This window comes from Amblyomma americanum, chromosome 2 (genome assembly GCF_052857255.1).
Source record: "Amblyomma americanum isolate KBUSLIRL-KWMA chromosome 2, ASM5285725v1, whole genome shotgun sequence".
Lineage (NCBI taxonomy): Eukaryota > Metazoa > Arthropoda > Arachnida > Ixodida > Ixodidae > Amblyomma > Amblyomma americanum.
Window position 1 is genome coordinate 148,417,662 of NC_135498.1, and position 18,686 is coordinate 148,436,347.

Here is an 18,686-nt window from a genome sequence, read left to right on the forward strand (position 1 = left end):
GAATGAAATGACGGACTTTAAACGTTTGTATGACTTCGTATACTCAGTTTTAAAAACTTTAACAAGAAAACTGTCCGCTGCAAAATTGGAAGCAGTTTTTACCATGTTTTCAAATTTTTATGAAAGCGGAAATGGTTAGTTTATGAATGACGTCAGACACATTGTGGACACATTTTTTGATGCACTGTTCGCACCAGACTCATGCATGATATTACAAGAGGAAAGTTCTTGTCTACTGCTACATATTCTTTTCTGGTCTGCCAGGAGTGCCCTAAATCTGAGCTCTGCTTGACCACTTTTTGAATGAGCATGTCTGGCCGACATGTGATGTTAATTTAAAGCAGAAATAAGCAATGCATGCATGAAAGCTTCTAATCAGGTGTATTATAAGCATGCTCAATGTTTCGTATACTACTGAGCAGTAGCTGCGCAGCATCCGCTAAAGCCAAGCAATACAGTACCTTGCATGTGTTTGAGTGTTTGGGCTTGTAGGTAGAAGTAGGAAAGAATATCTTACTTTCGACCATGTACCAAAGCAGAAACGATATCTATGCTGCACTATTAAGGGACTGAGCGTTAAGCAATGACAGCAGGGCCTCGCGACCTGGATAGGCGTGTTCTTTTAATGGAGCAGCGTATCTGAGCATAACAGATATCAATATCAAATTTCGTAGGTGCACAGGAATATGCGGCAGCGTTTTGTTAGGAGACAGTGTGTAAATAAATAAGGCTGCGAACAATCATGGGCGGACAATTGAAGCGGGGCAGAAAGTGCTTTTTAACCTGTCGCTTTAAGGATAGGGAATGGCGCTCAACAAGATGAAGGGAATATAGTCTAGTGTGTTTAGCTTGCCTTCGTCCTATACAGTGGCTTCGTAAAATTGTTGAGTGAGGGGAGAGCAGATTGCACACCTCTGTACTAGACCGGATAACCTTATGTTCATCTTCTGGGCCTCCACTGTACAGGTAACTCGAGTGCTCTCACACTTTTTAGGCGGCACGGACCTTTCCTCGTGTTTGTGATGTTAAAAAGTGTGCCTTATTTTTTTTAATGCATTTTTTCATCTGTGTCCTCCCATCAGCATCAGCCCCCATCTTTTTATTCTCTTCCCGTACCTCAGTGCAGAGTAGCAGGCAAGATATTCATTTTTCAGGCCAACCTCTCAGCCTTCCCGTCAATAAACCCTCACTCTCTCTCTTGGTCTCCGTAGCTCCCAGAGCTACGTTGCTCAAGCAGGTTTACTTCACAGGAACAGGATTTGCATATCTAATGCTGCTTTTCAACGAACGGCTGTTGAGTGCAAACTCCCCTGACTTGCCAAGTATTAGGACCTTCTTACGAACTGGTTGGTTCATTCCAGAAAAAAGGGTACGACGGCGCGAATTGGACAGGACAGGTTAAAGAGGAACGAAAACGACAACACAAACGCCTGTGCTATCGTTTTAGTTTCTCTTTCACCGGTCTTGTCCAATTCGCGCAGTCGTACCCTTCTTTCTGCCATGTATATATGCTCGCACTTTGCTGTAGAATAACACTGGAATTTTGACAGCACCACAATTGTAAAATTGCCAAATATGTGAAACAGATTTCAGTCGTCTTTCTTCCAAACCTCACAAACACGTTCAGAATGTGGCAACGTGCAACATTTTGCCTTCTCGCGTTTCATTTAGCGCCTTTTACGGTAGCTAAAAGGAAATGTTTCTGTTGGACCCTGCGCCCAAAGATTTCTTTCCTAGAAAGTACAATAGCATGAGCTCCGATCCCATAAAAACTGCATTCAGCATGCAATTATGCCCATTCTTGGCAGTGTCAGTCCACCATCGTGTAGAAACCCTTTCAAAGTAGATGCTGAAATGAACGCTTTGCAAGAGCGCAAAGGTATGTGCGAATTGCATCCATGTTAGGAACACTCCCAGTCCTCTGAGCAGTAATAAAATCAACACTGCCACACGCCGAGGAGCTCAGCCCCCTACCGCCGTATGCGACGTGGTAAGCGTGGCAAGGATTAGTGTTGCCTATTTGAACTGGTATTTGAAGTCCAGACGAGGGTACTAGGCTGGGAGGATACTGGCTCACTTGTAAGAGACGGTGCCACTTTGAGTGCGCTGGTAATTACTGTGTGAAAACACAGGCGAAACACAGGCTACTGAGGATGGCCTACTGAGGATGGTTACTGAGGATGGGAACACTACATCATCGTTGTCGTTGTTGTCGGTTTGCTCTTTGTCAGCTACTTTCTTTGGACCGCGTGTGCGCGAAGGAGAAATGCAGAAGTTCAAAATCATCATCGTCTGTCACGCTTCTTGTCTGGTTCGTTCGTTGTGAGCCTCTACAAGATCAATGGAAGTAGTCCAGCAGCTGTACTATAATGAGCTGTACTATAATGAGGACTAATAGGTAAGTGGAGAGCTAGGAAACGTTTTCTTAATAAGGAACGCAACGAGGGTTCGACGCCTGAGAAGGAAAGGTCCCGAGTATGCGAGGAACGGCAGCTTTTTGTTGCCACACGTAAAGGTGAAAGGACAACCAAGTAAGGGAAACCTCTAGCTCATGCCGGCGAAAATCCGATGAGCGCGGCTGTTTGTGAAGCAGCGCTTGTGTAAAACACGCACTGATCATGCTAACCAAGAGTATAAAGTGAAGTTACTGATGCATGCGGTACCTGAACCCGATAATGCAGCCAAGGTGACAGCGCGCGACCTAGTTCGATGAATACAATCTTGCAAGGGCGACTGCACATAAGACGACCAGAGCGTCTCATCCGGCTAGCACCATCCAGGACCATCAGCGGTTGTGTCCCGCCGGTCCATCATCGGTTGTGTCCCATCGGTGGCAGACTGCATTCATGCTTACGCCTACTCAGACGACGAGATGGAGTGCAAATGTTTTCAAGCAAGGCGTTCCGCGCCGCCGCAATCATCGTGTTTGAGTTGGCGCATATTGCAGCCTCCGTGTTCAGTTGCGAAGTGCATGTTATCGACTGTCAAGTGTGAAAATGTATTCATACTAACGAATTTTGGTTAAGGCTCAGGAATGCGAGATTCTTACGCAAAAATAATGACTGACAAGAACTGATATGACATGAGATTTCTTGCAATCTGCTCTTTCTCTTCCATTACGGGAATACCTCGAAACTCGCCTAGCCTTGCGCGCACCCATCAGTTAGCAAGAGCAGAACACTCTCAACGTCATGGTTATTTTAATATGATTCGTCATATTTTGTAATATTTTCATGGAGTCGTCACATCGAGGCTATCAGGCAGGAAGACGACGAACTTGAGGCGAATGAGTTACTTAGCAACATGTGGTTTCAATGCACTTTTCAAATTTTTGCGAAATCATATTTTTCCATGAGAATGGGGCATGCGAAGAAAGAGTGGAAGTACTGAGGGCGAACAGCTTTCTACAAAAAATAACTTTAGTGCTCTAGCACTGAAACCCCAGTCTAAGATTCTGCTGAAATTAATTTCTTCGAAGCCTCTCATTGTGACCTATGTGCTAGGTGGGACACCTAGGTCACGTAACCTTGCGGCGTTGTCACAACCTACCCACCGAATTGAGAGCAGCTGCCACCGCGGAAGTTGGCAGTTTGATTAATTATTAGACGCGGGATATTGCTCGTGAAGAGCAACCTGGGTATCACAAGCCTCACCGTTGGCAGCCCGTATTATCGAAGGCCAGTGGAGCATTGCTTAACCACTCGGCAACTGCGCCAGGAGTTGTATGAGGGCTTCGAGCGACCTATGAATGCAAAGTATAGAATGAATGACCAGTTCTGCATATACGGGCATTAACCCATTAACGCTACCGCCTTATACCCATAAGGTGGAGCTTGAGCTTGACCTTGGAAACCTAGCGTCGAACTGAAGCCGAAGTGAAAAAAGAAGTCCTAGCGCGCCTAATTCCCCATTTGGCCTAACCACGCTAAATTAGCTCTCGTTTCTTTTTAATTTCCGGAGTTCCTATTGATTATATCCGCACATGTTGAACAACCGTGTGTATTCTTCCACTTGCTTTGGCTGTGGTCTATGCGGTCTAATTATGCATCACCTAACTCCTCACATAGCCCTTAGGAAATTCGAAAGTAAAATTTTGGATCTTGATGTTGCGTACAACAAAGAACGCATGCCACACCGCGTAAACAGGTCGCAGCGGGGACATGTGACTGACGCCCTAATGTACTGTAATGCCAAAACGACAGGAACGACTTTCTTTTGCAAACAGTTCTCTAGCAACTATGGTTTTGAATAATTGGAAGAAGCGTAACTAATGATCTTTTGTAGCCGGCAGCGTCGCCAATTCAAATTTCATTGATATAAAACTGCCTCAATGCAGTGGTGTAAATCATCAGTGCCAAGCAATAGCGGCTTCCAAAAACCAGGCAGTACGAGCATCGGGTCGGAGCATATCGCCGTACCAGATCTTGGTAGAAAATGTCACGCCAGCCAATACTAACAAAAGGAACGCAATGTTCACTCAGTTTCGTGAAACATCTAGTCCTCACGGCAAAACGACACCATGGTATCATCGACGTAGACAGAGCAGTATGTTACGAGGAAATTTTTTACTGCTGCATATAACATATTCCGAAGCCATTTTACAAGCACATTTTCATGCGAAGCGCTAAAAAGTGGCAGGCTCTTAACGTAGTTAAATCGAATAGAAGTGCGAAAGCATGTGCTTAGCCTGGTTGGCTAAACCACTGTTCGGAACTGGTTGGAATTTAATGAAAACGACGATTGGCAATGCAGAGCGCGAGATTGCGTTGCAGTTTAACACGAGTCGTGATCGGCTGCGGCGACCGCATAGTACTTTCGTACAGTTACGAGTGAAGTTGATTTGTTCGCGCGGCCGCCGGCTTGAAATCCAGTCGCGGCAATATTTATTGTATTTCTGCATGGACTTTTGTTATGTGCGATCGCACTTAGGGTCTATCTCTCATTGGCTGCTGTTGGCATGACGCTCCTCCGAACTTACCCGAGCTTCCTCCCATTGGCTGCAGCTTGCGCGACGCTCGTCTGAACTAACCCGAGCTTACCCGAGTTACTGCGTGCTTCGCACAAAAGTCTCGGTTGAGACCGTCTGAAGTACTGCTTTCGCACTTAAATAATATTCATAGAAATCAAAGTCTAAAGGTTACGTATGGACTGTTCTTGTTGCTTCAGAAGCGTCCCATTGGCCTTTACGCAAATCTAAGAATGATAATGAGATGAACCCATCTGCCTCATCTTAGTGTCAATAAGCGACATTCGGATGGGCTTACCTCGCCTGTAATAAGTGCAACGCAAGAATGAGCGGTCTTTTTTCGTGGGTTGTTCTGATGAGAGATGCGAAAGCGGACGCAGAGCGTCGCATTATCCCAACGTCTAAAGTCTGCTTCAATTCCTGCTTTACCAAATTGCTTTTTTGTTCGCGCCACTGCAGTATCCCAGAGCTTAAAGGGTGGTGGTCGTATACAGGCGGCGGGCGGATGCGTGTTTACTCAGAGTAGAGAAAGGCCAGGAAAGGTCACGAAACCTTAGTCGTAGATATGATGAGTCTGACATTCATCAGAATACTCGAACTACTGCATGTTTGTCTATCTATGGTCAGTCATTGATCCTAAGAAGTCATCTTAAATTCCTTGCGTAGTAATCATGCCTCAATGAACAGGAAGATGGTGTCCCTCTGTGACTAGTTAATCGATGAAGATGTTAATCATTATCAGCTCGACTGCGGCCACTGCAGGACAAAGGCCTTTCCCATATCTCTTCAATTAATCCTGTCCTGTGCCAACCGGGTCCTCCCTTATACAGGCAGGCTTCTTAATCTCATCTGTTCACTTTAATTTCTGTCGCCGTAAGCTGTGCTTGGTTTCTCTTGGAATCCAGCACGTTAACCTTAGTGACCATCGCTTATTTTGCTTTCTCATTACAGGTCCCGCCCAAGCCAATTTCTCTTTCTTGGCTTTTACAAGGATGCCATTAGCCTCGTTTGTTTCCTGACCCACTCTGCTGTCTTCTTCTCTGTAACTTTAAATCAATCATTTTGCTTTCCACAACTAGCTGTGTGGTCCTTAATATCAGCTGAACCCTTTGCGTTAGCCTCCCGTTTCTGCCCCGTAGGTGAGTACCGGTACTATACAGCTGTTATATGCTTTTATCGTGAGTGATATTGATAAACTGTATTCATGATAATGAATGTTGAAGTTAATACAACCCAACTGCACTGTCAGTATTGGCCAATATCCACTTCTCGCGCTGAGCTGTCCAACCTGTCAACATTTTTTCATTTTGCTTTTTCATATCGTGTGCGCGACGACGAGAGTCCCGTGAAAAAGTCTTCCAGACGCTGCTGTTTTAGCAAGTGGTTCTACCACTTTTCTGTTGACAGTCATTATAGTGGCGGCCTGCCGCGTCGGCTCAGTAGCTGTGGTATTTTGTTGCTATGCAGAAGGTCGCACGATCGAACCCCAGCCGAGGCTGCGGTGTCACGATAGAGGCGAAATACACAGCGCCCTTCTGATTTACGATCTCGGAGCACGGTAAGGAACCCCGAATTAGGCATGAGCCCTCCATTGTGGTGCCCCTCATTCACAATTTGCGGTTCGGGACATTAAAAGCCCATAACAACGCAGGGAGCTTTGGAAAAGAAAATGAAAGGCGCAACTTAGGAGACCAGGAGAAAGCAGCTTTGGTCAGGAAGCAAGTTCGAGTTGATGATATCCTTGCTAGAATTAAAATTAATGAATGTTCATGGGCAGAACAAGTAATGTGACGGGAAGATAAGCGTTTGTCTCTTAGTCTAAGCGAGGAGTTTCTAAGGGAAAGCAGCGTAGCAGAAGGAGGAGGAGGAAGAAAGACGGGGAGGTTAACCGGTAGATGAAACAGCTTTGCTACCCTGGACTGGGAGAAAAGGATGAGAGGATATAAAGTTGAAGGAAAATGGGGTAATAAGAAAAAGCAGGCGGCGAAAAGGCTTCGACAGAGCCGCAGCCTGTCGTGCAGGCTGCTCTTAAGAACCGCAGGAGGGCCTGACAGGCCCTCACCACCGATGAGCTTAGCAGGGCGCAGAAGAAAGTAAGACGGGCGGGTGAGTTCAGGGTGTGTTTAAGGACAAATAGCCACAGCTGGTGCAGGGAAGTGCTAATTGGAGGTCATATGGAGGTGTTTCTTCTCCCGCTGTGCAGGGTTGTATAGTAATGATAACCACACGATGCCACCAGGAGTCTTGGTAGAACGAAGAACGTCTCTGTGCACTGAGCAAGCAGCCGCATCTTTTTTTTTTTTTTTACTGGCGGAACTCTGCGCTCAAAAGCGTATGTACTGTATTGTTTGCAAATTTCTTTTTTGGATGCTACTCACGATGCTTTAATCTTTGGTGAACGTCTTTGAGCCAGTTCAAAAGTTCTTCAACATATTATTTGAATTTCCTCTCGCCATAGTCTTCCATCAAAGCGCGGATGGCTAGTGGCACAAGAGACGATTCGCTGAATACAGAACAGCCATTTGCCGAAGCCTTCCTTTCTAATAGAAATAGTTCGATTTGCACTTATGTTCATAAATGATAGACGTTTGTGTTTTGTTTTCAAAAGTGCCGAATTGAATTTGAACCAACAACCTTCTCGATGGAATTTTCATGCGCCTCAGGTGCTTGTTCAAGCAGGAACCTGTCTGAACAACTCAATATTCCCCGCAAGAAAAGGGAATTCCGTAAATAATACCTTCGATGCAGACAACCTTGCTGTCAGTGTGCATAACTGTTGCCCTTATGGCCAATAAAAATCCCAGCAGTGACGCACACGCCTGTGCGACATATTGTCACGGTCGTTATGCTCCTGTTTCAATGGAACGAACTGGCCTGTAAATTTTTCTCGACATTTCCGCTCAGCTTCCAGAATTGGGCGGTGAAAGAGTGCCGGAAGCTCTCCTGACTTGAAGCTCGTAAAACAGGTGTTTCCGTGACGTCGAAATCGTCAGCACCTTATTGCGGTGCGAAAGCGTAACTTACCACTCTCGCTGACACCACCAGCGCACGCAATTTATGGTTGCACTCGGAGCATACCCAGTGCGTTTTAGTCACCGGAAGATCCGTGTTGCGAGGTAAGGTACGTTGAATACGTCCGCCCGGTTACAGAAACCGACGGAGGCTTTCAGGTACATGAAACAGTGATGAATTACATGGGCCCAGTGGGCATATCGGCCTGTGGGATGTCCTGCTTGTTTAGAACCGCTGCTCTAAGAGGAAGAATTGGAAATCGGAAAGCATTATTTTACGTGGATTACGTTAGCAATGATTCAGGGACTCTTATTAATGTTGGGCAATATTTGAAACTTTCGAATCGCCATTAGAATATTGTCCTACCAGTATTAAGTCTTTGGAGAGATCAAATTGTTAACCTTAAAAATTAATTCGGTCAATCGAACATGTTCTCAGGTTCCAGAATACTTCAGTAAAAATCAGTACGTCCGTTGCGGAGGCTCAGTGGTTATGGCGCTCAGCTGCTGGCCCGAAACATGCGGGTTCGATCCCGGCGGAACAGAGACCAAATGTCATCAACTTTAACTCGAAGACGCCATCCAGATTGATGATTGCGGTCTTCTCGCGATCTCTTTCATCGACCTCAATTTGCCAGTAGCCGCTCTTGAGGTCCATCGATGATAAATACTTGGCGTTGCAGGATCGGTGCAGTGTGTCGTCCATGCTGGAGAGGGGATAGACTCTTTCGTTCTGTTGTTTAAGCGGCGGCAGTCGACACAGAACCGAAGTGCACAGTCTTTCTTCCTCACTATAACAGCCGGTGCTGCCCAGGGGCTATTCGACGGCTGAATTACGTCGCGACGAATTTCTTCCGCTTGGTCCCGGATTGCTTTTCTTTTTCGTGGCGACACACTGTAAGGGCTCTGGTGAAGAGTTCGGGCGTCCTAGCCGTTTATAATGCGATGCTTGGAAATCGGCGTTTGTCGGGCCTTCGGCGATGGCGAGAAGTACTCGCTGTAACTTCTCATCAGATTACGGATCTGGGCTTGTCTGCTGCGGGGCAGGGCTAGGTTTATGCTTAAAACGTGCTTGCGATCTCGCTTAGGTGAATCTTATGGAACTCGATCGGAGAGAGCGAAGTCGTCGCGAACATCGGATAATTCGTTGAGGAAAGCAATCGACCTTCCTTTGTTAATATGCTGGTATTCTTTGCTGAAGTTCGTCAACAGCACTTCAGCTTGTCCATTGCGAAATGTGCAATGTCTCTTGCGATGCTGATTTCTCGCTCTAGCAGCAACGCCGTGTTCCCCTCAATGATGGCTTCCATTTTCTTGGCATCCGTGGCACCTACGGTGATCATGACGCTGATCGGGGTAGGACGCTCACTTGTTCATACAGGACACTCAGGGCGACATGGTGCTTCATAGCCGTCAACGAAGGGATGGCTTCGTCCGTCGGAAGCGCGATGAGCTTGGAACGCAGATCGATGATCGCCTGATGCTCATGAAGGGAATCGATCCCGAGTATCACGTCGCGGGAACATTGTTGTAGTACGACGAAGGTCGCTCTTGACGGTCAATCGCGCTGTGCACCGTCCCGATGGTATAACGAAGTGGCCTCCGTCGGTGCAAATTTGTTTGCCATCCCAGGCGGTAGTGACTTTTCTCAATTGCTTGGCGAATGTTCCATTCCTCACCGAACAATCGGCGCCCGTGTCGACTAGAGCGGTAACTTTCCGGCCGTCGATAACCACTTCTAAGTCGGATGTCTTGGCTCTTGCGTTGCATGTCGTCCTCGGCGTCGGGTCACGGCTTCGTCGTATATATGAACCGTGGGTAAGGCGTGTCGTCGAAGCTTTTCTGGGTGGCGGCGTCGTTTGGAAGTCGGTTCGCGTCGTGGTCGAGGTTGTCATTTTATGTAGCGTCGCCGTGTCGGGAGCGGCGTCTTCATGCGGCTTGGTCATTGGAGGATCTTCGGCGTTTCGCTCGTGAGCAACGCGTCACCTCCAGTGGTTGCTGTCTTTAGTTTCTCCTACGAGGGCATGGAGACCTTCCTCGTACCGCGGCTGCTCAGCTGCGGCGTTGCGACGCAAAGAGCGAGGTTGACGGCGATGGTGAGCGCGAATGGCGGTTCGGCGCGTAGTCCTGAGCTCGACAGGTAATCGTCGATTCCTTGCTGACGTTGGTCGAAGCATAGTCGTAGTGCGTCAACGGCAAATCAAAGAAGTCCGATACGTCGGTACGAGCAGTGACGAAGAATATGGCAGGCCTCACAGCAATGGAAACACAATGGCTCTTTGTCGGAAGTCCTCCAGACGTCGCATTTCCTGGGGCTTGAGTGTCCCTCGTAGACTGGGTGGGCGGGAGTTGAGAAGAGGTGTTATCGTCGATTCCTTGCTGACGTTGGCCGAAGCATAGTCGTAGTGCGTCAATGGCAAACCAAAGAAGTCCGATACGTCGGTACGGGCAGTGACGAAGAATATGGCAGGTCTCACAGCAATGGAAACACAATGGCTCTTTGTCGGAAGTCCTCCAGACGTCGTATTTCCTGGGGCTTGAGTGTCCCTCGTAGACTGGGTGGGCGGGAGCTGAAAAGAGGTGTTCTGAAACACGTGGTTGATGTCGGAGAGGACGTAGTGGGTGTCGTAAGGCTTAGGAGTGGGCACTGCACCGGCGTAGGTCATGACCTGATGTTCTATGGCCGTCAGGGTGTCAAGTGCTTGTTGCACTTCTTCCCGCACAACATCCATGACAGTCGCTGCTTGCGGCTGTGGGGACGATGGCAGTAGTCGGCGTAGCTCCTCGCGGACGATTTTGTGGATGACTTTCCGCGAGCTGTGGCTGGTGGTGGTCATCATGTCCGGAGGAATTGCAGAGGCATACATAGGGCGGTTGTACTGCAGAGTCCGGACATCGAAGGACTTCTCGATGGTGCAGGCTTCTTGCATGAATTCCTCGACAGTTTTTGGCGGCTGCAGGACGAGGCTTGCAAAGAGGTGTTATTTGAGGCCGCGCATTAAAAACTGGACATTTTTTCCTCACTGATATAGGGATCAGCGAGGCGATAGAGAAGCTTCATTTCTTCGACGTAACCTCTTACGGGCTTGTTCGGAAGTTGGATCCTGGATTCGAGGAGTCGTTCCTCTCTTTCTTTCCTGAGGACATTGGTGAATACATTCAAAAGTTCTGTCTTGAATTGCCCTCATGTCTTTTGGGACGACATGTGGTTATCGTACAGCGTATGTGCTGAGGCCTCCATTGAGGAAAACACGTGTCTAATTTTCGCCGCATCATCCCATTTATTCTATGAATTACGCCACGCGCTCAAATTGGTAAGACCATTCTTCGGGGTCTACGCCTAGGGATCCATTGAAAGTTGGCGGCTGCCGCGGCTGCGGCAGCACCTCCACCAGATGTCACGAAGTGACGACTGCCCGCAGGGCAGAAAGACAGCGAAAATGGCGTCTGAATCTCTCGGTGACGGCGTAGCAGCGAGCGTGCTCGGCGGTTATCCAACAGAATGCCCGGCGCTTTAAACCGTGCTAAATTTAAAGCTGATCGAGAACTTTCGAGATACGGAGTGTGAAATTACCACAACATTCTGGTACAACGCAGAATCGGCTCCACCTGAGTGCGATCAATCGAGATAAATCCTGTCTTTCTTCCCAAACAAAGCGATCAAGTGGCGTGCCGGTAACTTCGAAAATTGAACGAGGAAACACTACTAACATTCGCGGCAATAGTTTGTATTAATCGACTCGCAGCTGGGTTTCAACACCCTCTTTTCGTACTGGGACTTACGTTCTTGAGAGGTTCGCGTTGCATGCAAGTCCTGACGCACGCCCTTCATCAAGTTAGAAACTTCGGACGGTGAATTTTTGCAGATTAACGCTGGGGCGGCAGTGGTAATCACATTAATGCACTGCTTTTTTATGAAAAGAGAGCTGGATGCATTCCGATCAGCTATTACTACTGCTTTTGCTGATAGGAAGAAAGAGAAGGACCGTGCACGGGCCTGCCTACTGGCTCAAGCTAAGCCACGCTCGCTGTCGCATGCTGAAAGTAGGAGCGTTAAAGGATCAGAAAGCAAAGATGGAAAGAAAAGGCGCACGCTAATATGCCTGGGCCGATCCCCGAAGCAGTGCAATACCGGTCTGACCAATTCCAGCGTGCTTCAAGCCAAGGACTCCGCCATATTCCAAAAATAACTTTAACATCTTGAGTCCAAGGACCCGCAGCAGATATTATATTAGGTATCAATCAATCAATCAATCAATCAATCAATCAATCAATCAATCAATCAATCAATCAATTAATCAATCAATCAATCAATCAATCAATCAATCAATCAATCATTCAATCAATCAATCAATCATTTTTTATTCAAGACAATAATACAAGACTATTGTCTTGGGGGACGTGACAAAAGGCGGAAAAGTGCCTGACGAGGTCACGCCACCCTGTGGCAAGCAGCGGTTTGACACTCATGCAGAGTTTCAACAGAGTTTACATGCAGAGAAATGTCTTAGATGAAACTGTATCCCCCAACCCCCTTATTATATATATATATATATATATTTTTTTTTACAGTGCAAGAATATGTACAGGAAACAGAGTACAAGAATAAGTGCAGCAACTTCTGCTAGCAATACATGTTAACAAAACACTTCCAAACATAAAATACATGTAAACTATCGAACTTGAAGCACATGGAACATAAAATTGAAAACAAGAAGAAAAACATGAAAACATAACACACTAGTCTTCCGTTAAGAATAATCCCTTGAGTGTTTTCTTAAACCTGCTTAATGAAAGATTTTCAGTTAATAGGTCGTGAATGACGGGATAGTTGTTTAATAAATCTGCTATCTATAAAGTAGGAGAACGAAGCGCGTCAGGATTGTGCCGTCACAACCGCCACCACTCTTTAGTGGCCTACCAGCTACCTGCAATTTGATGTTCTACTTCAGCGCGTCTGGAAGCTTGCTAATGTCGCCCTGGGTAGTATCGCATATATATATATATATATATATATATATATATATATATATATATATATATATATATATATATATATATATATATATATATATATATATATATATATATATATATATATATATATGAAGGAAGCCAAGAGTCAACTAAACTAAAGTGCATAGGAGGAAGTTTCTATTTTTTAAATTTCTAGTGCGAGTAAATGGAAGAATAATACTTCGATTAATCTATCCCTTAAAGAAAATTACTTATAAAGCAGCAGAAAAAACAACAATGCCGCCGGTGGGATCCGAACCCACGACCTCCGAATATCGCGTCCGGTGCTCTACCAACTGAGCTACAGTGAAGGCTGTCCAATCTGCTGCTTTCGTGGGTATTTATGTTTTTGAGTGTAAGCGAACACTGAGAGTGTTCACCAGCGCCACTCTCGTCCATAGCGGTGGACGTAGCACGTTCTGTAATTCCGCGAGTGTGATGTGGAACGTCATCTAACGGTGAGGACAGAAACTGTGCGTGAACCCTCTTATCCTGCCTATGGCATCAAGACTGCCAGAACCGAGACCCTCGTTTAGCTATTAGCAGTCAAAGCAAATGAAATGAGGGACTCGTTTGAAAAACATATGAAGGAAGCCAACTGTCACCGAAACCAACTTGCACAGAGAAATGTTCTATTTTTTTTATTTTGTAGTGCCAATCACTGGGATGATAATACTTCGATTAATCTGTCCCTTAAAGAAAATTACTTATAAAGCAGCAGGAAAAACAACCATGCCGCCGGTGGAATCCGCCCTCTGAATATCGCGCCCAGGGCTCTACCAACTGCGCTACGGCGACGGCTGTCCAATATACTGCTTTCGTGGGTATATATGTTTTTGCATGTAAGCGAACCTTGAGAGTGTTCACTAACGCCACCCTCGCCCATAGCAGCGGACGTAGCACGTCCCCTGTAATACCGCGAGTGTGACGTGGAACGTCATCTAACGGTGAGGGTGGAAATTGCGTGAACCCTCTTTTGCTACCTATGACATAAGACTGCCAAAATCGAGACCCTCGTTAAGCTATTAGCAGTGTAAGCAAATAAAATGAGGGCTCGTTTGACAAACATGTGAAGGAAGCCAACAGTCACCGAAACCAAGGTGCACAGGGTAACGTTTCTATTTTCTATTTTGTAGTGCCAATCAATGGGAGAATAATACATCAATTAATCTGCCGCCTATATATATATATATATATATATATATATATATATATATATATATATATATATATATACTATAACGAGGGTCTCGATTCTGGCAGTCTTATGTCATCGGTATCAAAAGAGGGTTCACGCAGAGTTTCCGCCCTCACCGTTAGATGACGTTCCACGTCACGCTCGCGGTTTTACAGGACGTGCTACGTCCACCGCTATGGTCAAGGGCGGCGCTGGTGAACACTCTCAAGGTTCGCGTGCACCCAATAAACATAAATACCCACGAGAGCAGCAGATTGGACAGCCGTCGCCGTAGCTCAGTTGGTAAGCGCACCGGATGCGATATTCGGAGGTCGTGGGTTTGGATCCCACCGGCGGCATGGTTGTTTTTTCTGCTGCTTAATAAGTCATTTCTTTAGCGATTTATTAATCTAAGTAATATTATCCCACTGATAAGTACAACGCATTAAAAAAAAATAACTTTCCCCTATGCACCTTAGTTTCCGTGACTGTTGGCTCCCTTTATAAGTATATATATATATGGTATGTGCATTGAAAAGAAGAGGGAGAGGCGTGAAGAGTCCGAGGGCAACCAGGTCGGGCACAGACACTCGTGGCGATAGCAATACGGCTGACACGCAGGGCCATCCTTTTTGCTGTCACGGGTCATCTGCTTTGTCTTTGTCGTCTTTTTCTTTACAATCACCCCAGGGAGAAGAGAAGCCATCCTGGCGACTCACGGTGACTGTAAGATGGATGAGTTATAGTAAGGCTTGAGACGCTGGATGTGAACAGTCTCGCGGCCGCGGCGGCGGAGATCGGGAGACGGCATGAGGGGTTCGACGACATAATTAACAGGAGATGTGCGCTTCAGGACGCCGTAGAGACCGCAATAGTTGGCGAGCACTTTTGAGGACAGTCCATGAGTACTTGACGGCATCCAGAGCCACACAAGCGTACCAGGAGAGAAGTGCGATGTAGTGTGAGCGTTGTCGTGGCGGAATTTCTGGCGGTACTGGGGATCAGTGGTGAGTGACCGGGAGATTTTGCGACAATCTTCTACGTGTTGCGCGGCTTCGGAAAAAGGGGTATATTCGGAGGCGTCAGGTTGGTAAGGCAGAATGGTGTGTATTCTAGCAGATGGATGAAGGCCGTAAAGAGCAAAGAAGGGAGAAAAGCTAGCCGTAGACGGCTGGGCGGTGTTGTAGGCAGAAGGCATATAAGGAAGAATGAGATCCCAATTCGAGTAGGTGGATGCGACATATATAGAGAGCATGTCCCTGAGGGTGCCGTTAAAACGCTAGGTGAGGCCGTTGGTCGGCGAATGAGAGCCGGAGGTGGTTCGATGTATTATGTTGCACTGGCGGAGCAGGGCTTTGAGAACATCGGACATAAAGGCGTGTCCGCGGTCCCTAAGCAGTTCACGAGGTGCACCGTGACGAAGGACGAAACGCTGCAAAATGAAGGAGGCAACGTCTGTCACTGTGGCAGACGGAAGGGCGGCGGTTCCGACCTACCTCGTGAGATGATCAATCGCAACGATAGCCCAATGGTTGCCGGCCGCAGTGTACGAAAGCGGGCCGTAGAAATCAATGCAGATACGGTAGAAAGGGTGTGGTGGGCAAGGGATTGGCTGCAAGTCTCCAGCAGAACGATGAGAAGACGCCTTGCGACGTTGACAGGCGACACAGAAGCGTACGTACTTAAGTACGAAGGTGTACATGCCGCGCCAGTAATAGTGCAGCCGGATGCGGGTGTATGTCTTGAAAGCTCCCTCGCGACCTCATTGTGGGCAAACGTGGAAATAGGTGCATATGTGTGTGCGCAGGTGGCGAGGAATAATGTTGTGTCTCCTGTGCTGTCTCCCCTTCTTTCGTACTGTTCTGTGTCACCAGTGTTCTTTTCTAACGGCCACTTGCCCCTCTTCGCGCGCCGTCGCAAATGCCCCCCACGGCGGCCCCCGCGCCCTCTTGTTCTGGGAAGCCACTCCTTCGTGTGGACGCCGCGCCGTCTCCTCTGTCCTTCGGGCGGCAGTTCGGCGTCCGCCTCGGTCGACGCTGGTCGCACCCTCTTTAGTAGTAAATAAACAGTGTGAAATTACCGCGTGTCTTTTGCTGCATTGACAACTACCGGACACGACAAATAACGAGTAACCACTTGCGGTCGTCCGTGCTGTAATTCCGGCAAGAGAGGGAATTATCGCGTATCACGTAGTGGGAAGCATGGCGGCGGTGAACACGGGATGGAGAAGCTGCCGTGGGGTTAGATAGAAAGTCGAGAAGAGAAGCGATCCAGGGGTCGGTACGTTGCGCTGAGGGCATGCCGCTTATGTGAAGCGACGACGGGGAGACGTCAGAGGTGTAAATGCTGGCGATCTCGGCTGGAAGTGGGCAGCGGGACGGGGCCTCGGCGTCTTGATGCTTGCTGCCGGAGCGATAGACCACGCGGATGTCATATTCTTGCAGACGAAGAACCCACTGGCAAGGCGGCCGGATGGGTCTTTCAAGGAGGAAAGCCAACAAATCGCATGATGGTCCGTCACAACGTCAAGAGAGCAGCCATAGGTACGGGCGGAATTGGGCAAGGGCCCATACGATGGCCAATTACTCTTTTTCACTGACGGAGTAATTAGATTCAACCTTCGTAAGTGTGCGGCTTGCATAGGCAGCAACGTATTCATCGAAACCACAGATGCGCTGGGCGAGTACGGCGCCGAGGCCAACACTACTGGCGTCCGTGTGGACCTCGGTAGGAGCGGTCGAGTGAAAATAGCGCAGTATAGGCGGCCCTGTGAGGCGGCTGCGCAAGGTGTTATACGCATCGTCGCACGCCGGAGACCACATCGATAAGTCGCAACTGCCGGACAGTTGTGTTAAAGGCGCAGAAATCGAAGCAAAGTTGCGAATAAACCTCCTAAAGTAAGAGCACAGACCTAAGAAGCTGCGCAGGTCTTTGATTGAAGTAGGTTTGAGAAACGCAGCGATAGCGCGAAGTTTGGCTGGGTCGGGACAAACGCTTTGCTTAGAGACAACGTGTCCTAAAATTGTCGGTTGACAAGCAGAAAAACGGCATTTCTTCAAGCTGGGTTGCCGGCCAGCGTCAGATAGGCAGGTCAAGACGTGCTTCAGGCGGGATAGATGGCTTTCAAAATCGGTGGAAAAGACGACACTGTCGTCGAAGTAGCGTAGACACATTTTCCATTTGAGTCCACGCTAAATGGTGTCCATCATCCTTTCGAAGGTCGCAGGGGCATTATAAAGGCCGAATGGCATCACAGTAAATTCATACAATGCGTCGGGCGTCACAAAAGCAGTTTTGGGACGATCGGCCACTTCCATGGGCACCTGCCAGTACCCAGAACGGGAATCAAGGGATGAAAAGAGCTCCACATTTTGCAAACAGTCCTTAGCGTCATCTATGCAAGGGAGTAACTAGACATCCTTGCGCCTTACCTTATTAAGGCGGCGGTAATCGACACACAAGTGTATGTAGCCATCTTTATTTTTCACAAGGACAACAGGCAATGCCCAAGGGCTACTTGAGGGCTGAATGACGCCGTTTTGAAGAATTTGGTTGACTTGCTCTGTATAGCCTGGCGCTTGGTTGGAGACTCACGACCGACACGATAGGGGCGCTGCAGCAGCGGCGCATGGGCACCAGTGTCGATGAGATGTTGACGGTGGAAGTTCGGCCCAAGGAAGTTTGGCGATCGTCGAAGGAAGAGCGAAATTAAGTTGGGCGAGAAGCTGTGTTCTTTGCGGCGGGGAAGGTCGGGGCCCATAGAGCGCAAGAACAATTCGCTAGAAGAGGGATCTGGCGTAGAGACAGGAGGGCTGAGCGCGTTCATGGCGAGGAGCGGTGTATCGTCGGTCTCCTCGCGGATGAGCAGAGATGCGATGGGCTGCACACTGCCGAGGCATTCACCAAGGCGCAGAGCGGTAGGGCAGGAAAACGGGTTAGAGACCAAAAGTATCGAGAGGCCACCGGACGCAGTCAGTGTGGCGTATGGCAGAGAGAGACACTTGCGGTGCAGAAAAGTATGGCCTGGAGTAAAGAGGACAGTGTCGTCACCGATAGAGTCGCAAGAGAAGTGAACAAGAACGGAAGAGCGTGGGGGAATGTCGATGTCTTCAGCGGCGAGGGCTGTAACACTGGCAACCGAATGAGTAGCGTCCAGCAAAAGATTGGGCAGAGAAGAGAACCCGACTTCAGCTCGAGTACAGTCGATGATAGCTTCAAGGCGGGAAAGGAAATCCCAGATAAGAAAAACAGCATGGGAACAGGAAGGGAGCAGGACGAATTCTATCGTGTAGAGGGAGTCTTGAATCACAACTCGAGCGGTACATGCCGCGGACGGCTTGGTGTGCTCAGCGCTGGCCGTACGCAGCGACAGTCCAGCCAATCGGCGTCTTTACTTTCTTCAACGAACGAAAAAAATTTTCGTCCATAACAGAAACCGCAGCACCGTTGTCCACAAGGGGCAAGACAGAAATGCCCTCGACAAAAATTTCGATCATATTAGCGAGGTCTTGGAAAG